General features: G+C 37.3%; 1 pseudogene; it reads left to right on the top strand.

Annotated features, from left to right (window-relative positions):
* The first annotated feature begins 4,010 nt into the window (after window positions 1-4,010).
* On the top strand, window positions 4,011-4,692 carry LOC125911386 (60S ribosomal protein L10a-like; annotated as a pseudogene).
* The last annotated feature ends 2,598 nt before the right edge of the window (window positions 4,693-7,290 follow it).

Raw genomic sequence — 7,290 nt, 5'->3', positions numbered from 1 at the left:
AAAGAGAGAGCACGAGCAGGGGAAAGGCAGAGAGAGGGAGAGAGAGAATCTCAAGTAGGTTCCACGCTAAAAGCATGGAGCCTGATATGGGGCTAACTCACGAACCGCAAGATCATGACCTGAGCTGAAACCAAAAGTCAGATGTTTGACTGAGCCGCCCAGGTGCCCCATTTTTTTAATCCATTCATTTATGAATTGACATGTGGATTGCCTTAGTATCTTGGCTATTGTAAATAATGCTGCAGTAAACATAAGCGTGCATAAATCTTTTCAAATTAGTGTTTTTGTTTTTTTTGGGGTAAATATCCAGTGTTGGGATTATTGGATCATGTAATGATTCGATTTTGAATTTTGTGAGGGACCTCCATACTGTTTCTCTCTGTGGCAGCACCAATTTGCATTCCCAAGAACAATGTATGAGGGCTCCTTTTTCTCCTCATCCTCACTAACACTTGTTATTTCTTGTCCTTTTGATTCTAGCCATTCTAGTGGTGGTAAGGTGATATCTCATCGTGGTTTTGATTTGTATTTCCTTGATGATTAGTGATATTGAGCATCTTTTCATGCATCTGTTGGCCATTTGTATGTCTTTGGAAAAATGTGTATTCAGATCCTCTCTGCCCATTTTTAATAAGATTATTTGTTGTTTGGTATTGAGTTGTGTAAGTTCTTTATATATTTTGGATATTAGTCCCTTATCAAATATATCTGTGGAAAATATCTTCTTCCATTTAGTAGGTTGCCTTGTTGCTTTACTGATGCTTCACTGTGCAAAAGCTTTTTATTTTGGTATAGTCCCAATAGTTTAATTTTTCTTTTATTTCCCTTGCCTCAGGAAACATATTTAGAAAAATGTTTCTATGGCTGGTGTCAAAGAAATTACTTCCTGTATTTTCTTCTAGGAGTTTTATGGTTTCAGGGTCTTACATTTAGGTCTTTAGCCCATTTGAGTTTATTTTTTGTGTATGGTGTAAGTGGGTAATCCAGTTTCACTCTTTTGCCTATAGCTGTCCAGTTTCCCCAGTACCATTTGTTGGAGAGAATATCTTTTTCCCCATTATATATTCTTGCCTGCTTTGTTACGGATTAATTGTGGAGATATATATATATATATACATATATATATATATATATATATTTATATATATATATGTATATGTATATAGGGTTATATATGTATACATATAGGGTTATATATATATATATATATATATATATATAGAGAGAGAGAGAGAGAGAGAGAGAGAGAGTTATATATATATAGGGTTATATATATATATAGGAATATATATATATATAATATATATATCCACAAATATATATATATAATATATATAATATATATATTATATATATTATATATATATAATTGTGGATTTATTTCTGGGCTGTCTATTCTGTTCTATTGATATATGTGTTTATTTTTGTGCCAGTATCATACTATTGTTGTTGTTTTGTTGTTGCCGCTGTTGTTTGTTTGTTTGTTTTTAAGTAGGCTTCATACCCAGCATGGAGCCCAATGCAAGGCTTGGACTCACAACCCTGTGGTCAAGACCAGATCTGAGATCGAGGTTGGATGCTTAACTGAGCCACCCAGGCACCCCAGCATAATGTTCTGAAATTACAACTTTGTAGTGTATCTTGAAATGAATTGTAGTAGCTCCAGCTTTGTTCCTCTTTCTCCATATTACTCTGGCTATTTTGGGTCTTTTATGGCTCAGTATTTCATTATTCTTTGTTTTAGTATTCTTTGTGTTCTGTGAAAAATGTTGTTGGTATTTTGTTAGGGATTGCATTAATTCCATAGATTGCTTTGAGAAGAATGGGCATTTTAACAACCAATGTAAATGTTCTTTTAATCCATGAGCATGGAATATCTTCCCATTTGTTCATGTTATCTTCAATTTCTTTCATCGGTGTTTTTGTAGTATAGGTCTTTCACCTCCCTGGGTAAGTTTATTTCTAGGTATTTTATTATTATTTTTTTTTTTTCAACTTTTTTTTTTTTTTTTTTTTTTATTTTTGGGACAGAGAGAGACAGAGCATGAACGGGGGAGGGGCAGAGAGAGAGAGGGAGACACAGAATCGGAAACAGGCTCCAGGCTCCGAGCCATCAGCCCAGAGCCTGATGCGGGGCTCGAACTCACAGACCGCGAGATCGTGACCTGGCTGAAGTCGGACGCTTAACCGACTGCGCCACCCAGGCGCCCCGAGGTATTTTATTATTTTTATTGAAACTTTTAAATGGGATTTTCTTAATTTCTCTTTTTGCTACTTCATTATTAATGTATAGATATGTAGCAGATTTCTCTATATTGATTTTATATCCTGCAACTTTGCTGAATTCACTGATCAGGCTAGTAGTTTTTTGGTGGAGCACCTAAATACATAAAGCAATTATTAAGAAATTGACAGTAATACAATAATAGCAGGGGACTTTAACACCCCATTTACATCAATGAATTATTGTCCTTACGGAAAATCAACAAGGAAACAGCGGAATTGAGTGACACATTAGACTAGATGGACCAAACAGATATATTCAGAACATTCCATTCAAAAGCAGTGGATTATACATTATTTTCAAGCATACATGAAACATTCTCCATAATGGATCATGTGTTGGGCCACGAAACAAGTCTCAGTAAATTCAAAATCACTGAAATAGTATTATGCATCTTTTCTAACCACAATGGTACAAAACTAGAAATGAATCACAAGAAAAAATCTAGAAAGAACCTAAATACAGGGAGGCTAAATAACATGCCACTAAAGAATGAGTGGGTCTAACCAATAAATCAAAGAGGAAATTTAAAAATACACAGAGAAAAGTGAAAATGAAAACAGTGTTCCAAAATCTTTGGGATGCAGCAAAAGTGGTTTTAAGAGGGAAGTCTTAGCCATACAGACCTACCTCAAGAAACAAGAAAAATCTCAAGTAAGCAACCTAACCTTACACCTGAAGGGGCTAGAGAAAGAAAAACCAAGTCCAAAGCCAGTAGGAGGAAGGGAATAGTAAAGATCAGAGACTTTTTTCAGTCTCTAAATGAAAACAAAACAAAACAACAATAGAATAGAACAATGAAACCAGGAGTTGGTTCTTGAAAAGATAAACAAAATTGATAATTTTTTGAAAAAGTTTATTTATTTTGAGAGAGAGAGCATGCCTGCAACCAGGGGAGGAGCAAAGAAAGAGAGAGAAAGAATACCAAGCAGGCTCCACACTACCAGTGCTTTGACCATGAGATCATGACCTGAACTGAAATCAAGAGTTATACACTTAATTGACTGAGCCACCCAGGCACCCCCAAATTGATAAACTTTTAACCAGACACAGAAAGAAGAAAAGAGAGAGGGCTCGAATAAGCAAAACCAGAAATGAAGGAGCAAATCTCAAAAACAGATATGTCAAAGCAAAATAACAACTGACACCACAAATATACAAGGGATTGCAAGAGAATATTAGGAAAAATCATATGCCAACAAATTGGACAACCTAGAAGAAATGGATCAATTCTTAGAAACATATAACTTGCCAAAACTGAATCCAGAAGAAATAGAAAGTTTGAACAGACAAGTTGCTGGCAATGAAATTGAATCAGTAATCAAAAAAAATCTTAACAAATGAGCCTAGGACCAAATGGCTTTACAGTTAAATTCTATCAAAAATTTTTAAAAGGCTTAACATCAGGGTACCTGGCTGGCTCAATCTGTAAAGCATGTGACTTTTAATCTCAGGGTTGTGAGTTCAAGCCCCGCATTGGGTGTGGAGCCTACTTAAAATAAAAATGAAAAAAAAAAAGAGTTAATGCCTATTTTTTTTTCTCAAACTGCTCCAAAATATAGAAGAGGAAGGAAAGTTTTCAGATTGAGTCTATGAGGCCATCATTACCCTGATACCAAAACCAGATAGAGACACTACAAAGATACTACATTGACTATCTCTGATGAGCATAGATGCAAAAAATTCTCAACAAATTTCTTTTCCAGTTATTTTAGCTCCAGTCACTATGTCCAGCAAAGTCTCCCATGACACTGTCTACATGGTGGTGTGGGAAGTCCTATATGGGAACTAGTGCAAGTGCTGGAAGTTTTTGGAGATGATCGAGCTGAAGATTAGCCAGAAGAACTAGGGCAAATGTTTCTCAGGCATGCATCATCAAGCTTAAGTCCACTCCCTGCCCAAATTATCCACATGTATTCTGGGGGGCCTGCAGCACTGTGATGAGGCCAAGTCTGTGGCTTGGCCTTGGTCCATGTGGATAATGTCCCATGTAGACATTGAGGTGTTGAAGAAACTCAACAAGAGTAAGAAATTGGTCAAGAAGCTGTCCAAGAAATATGATGCCTTTTTGGCTTCAGAATCTCTGTTCAAGCAGATACCCCTGATCCTGGGCCCAGGCTTTAATGAGACTGGCAAATTCCTTCCTTGCTGCCCTACAATGAGAAAATGGTGGCCCATGTCAAAGCGAAGTCCATGATCAAATTCAAGAGGAAGAAGAAGTGTTGTGTTGGGCAGTGGCCATTGGCCACATGAAGATGATAGATAATGAGCTTATGTACAACATCCACTTAGCTGTCAATATCCTAGTATCATTGCTTAAGAAGTATTGGCAGCATGCCCTGGCTTTATACATTAAGAGTGCCTCTTTACTAAGGCACAGCTTAATAAATCCTGGTGCTACTAATTAAAAAAAAAAAATCCGCAACAAAATATTAGCAAACCAAATCCAACAATACGTTAAAAAACATAATTCACCATGGTCAAGTGCGATTTTTTCCAGGGATGCATAGGTGGTTCAGTATTTGCAAATCAACCAACATGGTACATCACATTCACTAGAGAAAGGGTAAAAACTATATGATCATCTCAATACATGCAGAAAAGGCATGTGACAAAGTACAACATCCATTCATGATAAAAACTCAACAAAGTAGGTTTAGAGAGACCTAATATAATATGTTGAGAGACCTCAACATAATAAAGGCTATATATGAAAAATCCACAGCTAACATTTTACTCAACAGTGAAAAACAGATGGAGCACCTGGGTGGCTCAGTCAGTTAAGTGCCTGACTTCGGTTCAGGTGATGATCTCGTGGTCTCTGAGGTGGAGACCCTCATTGGGCTCTGTCTTGACAGCTCAGAGCCTGGAGCCTGCTTCTGATTCCGTGGGTCTCCCTCTCTCTCTGCCCCTCTGTTTCTCTCTCTCTCTCTCTTAAAAATAAGTGAACATTAAAAAAATTAAAAAAAAAACTGAGATCTTTTTCTCTGAGCTCAGGAATAAGACAAGGATGTCCACTGTCACCACTTTTATTCAACATAGTACTGGAAGTCTTAGCCACAGCAATCAGACATGAAAACACACACACACACACACACACACACACACACACACACAAACATCCAAATTGGTATGTAAGAAGTAAAACTTTCATTATTTACAGTAGATATGGTACTATATATTATTTTAATGTGATGTGGTGTTATGTTGAAGAGAGGGAGCATTTTAGAATCTTTTCATTAAATCTCAGTTTTGAGGCACCTGGGTGGCTCAGTTGGTTAAGTGTTCAACTTTGCCTCAGGTCATGATCTCATGGTGTGTGGGTTCAAGCCCCGCGTTGGGCTCTGGACTGACCACTCAGAGCCTGGAGCTTGCTTCAGGTTCTGTGTCTCCCTCTCTCTCTGCTCCTCCCCTGCTCATCCTCTCTCTGTCTCTCTCAAAGATAAATAAATGTTTAAAAAATTAAAAAAAAAAACAATTCTCAGTCTTCTGGTGGGCCTGTGCTTTGCAGATGTTACCTTGAAAGTGTTTCTCAACTGGCATAGCTTTTTTTCCTCCCGGGTTTCTATTCTCCTCCCTGGATATAGAATTCTAATTAATTTACTTAAAATCATCACCCCTGTTAACTGTGTTTTTTTTTTCCCCTTTGTAGGTGTGACATGAAGGCTAGAGGGCTTAGAATAAGAGGAATTCTATTCCCTCAGTTGTGATAAGGCTCTGGCAAAGACTTTTCTCCTGAAAAGTAGGCTTTGTTATGGAGAGGGTTTAGGTTTCTTCTCTTCTCTGTCATAGCTGTGAAAAGATCTTTGAGATCTCCTTCACTGTGAAAACCTGGTGGGGTTCTGGAAGGGGCAGTCCAGAAATATGTGTATTTCCCCTAAGACTGCAGTCTTCAAACGTTTGTCACTTTGTCACTCACTCTAGCTTTCATCAGGTTACTGCAATTCATAAAAATTAGTATTTAAGTGTTCATACCAGTTTCTGCTCTAAATAAGTAGGTCTTGGCTATGTCTCTCTGGATTCAACTGCCTTTCCAGATTTAAAGTGATAGTTTGCCCTATGATCTTAGTTCTCTGATGGGTTCAAGGAACGTTATTGATTTTTCTGTTTTTCAACTTTCTTATTGCAAGTAACTGTTTCTAAGTACTTTATTTTTCAAAGTTGAAAACGGATGTAATCTCATCTATTTATAAAATTTTCATTGTTATACTTTTCATACTAGTTATTACCATCTTGTTCTTTGGAACTTCTTGATCTTAATTCGTATTACTAACACTTAATTCATATTACTAATTACTAAATCTTCCCCTTCATTGAGAGTGGTTATTATTCTTTCTTTTTGAATGTTTATTCATTTTGAGAGAAAGAGAGAGAGACAGAGACAGAGCAAGCAGGGGAGGAGCAGAGAGATTGGGAAAGAGAGAGAATCCCAGCACAGGGCTTCCCACGATCCCTAAGATCATGACCTGAGCCGAAATCAAGAGTCAGACCCTTAACTGACTGAGCCACCCATCCACCCGAGAGTGGTTATTATTCTTGAGCTCTCTACACTGTTTACTCTCTTTTTTACAGTATAAACATTTCTGTTTTATTGTCACATTCCATAGCAGTGATATAAAACAGATGTGTAAACTTTTTGTCTAGGAACTTATTCTCCCTTGATACATCACTTAAGATGAAAGTGGGTAGGTTTCTCAGGAGAGAATACTGCCCATACTGTGATTTGTACCCTGCCTGTGAGAAAAGTTGAAGGTTATGACCTGAGGGAAGAATGCTGTAGATAGTGAAGTACTCACGTTACTACCACACTAGGTTGCACTTTTGTCCTTCAGGAACTCTGCAAATCCACTCTCAGAATACTCTCTTAAACTTCAAAAGGTTTAGACTTCGAATGTGGACTATAGCAGTCCAAGGTGATAATCTTCTTTGACTTGAATCTCCTGGCCTTGGGAATACAAGGATGGAAGAAAGAAGAAGGTAGGAGTTTTCGAATTTATCTGGTCTAC

This window comes from Panthera uncia (genome assembly GCF_023721935.1).
Source record: "Panthera uncia isolate 11264 chromosome C1 unlocalized genomic scaffold, Puncia_PCG_1.0 HiC_scaffold_3, whole genome shotgun sequence".
In the NCBI taxonomy this organism is placed as follows: domain Eukaryota; kingdom Metazoa; phylum Chordata; class Mammalia; order Carnivora; family Felidae; genus Panthera; species Panthera uncia.
The sequence above is the reverse complement of the archived record's forward strand: the minus strand, read 5'-3'. Positions and strand labels throughout refer to the sequence as shown.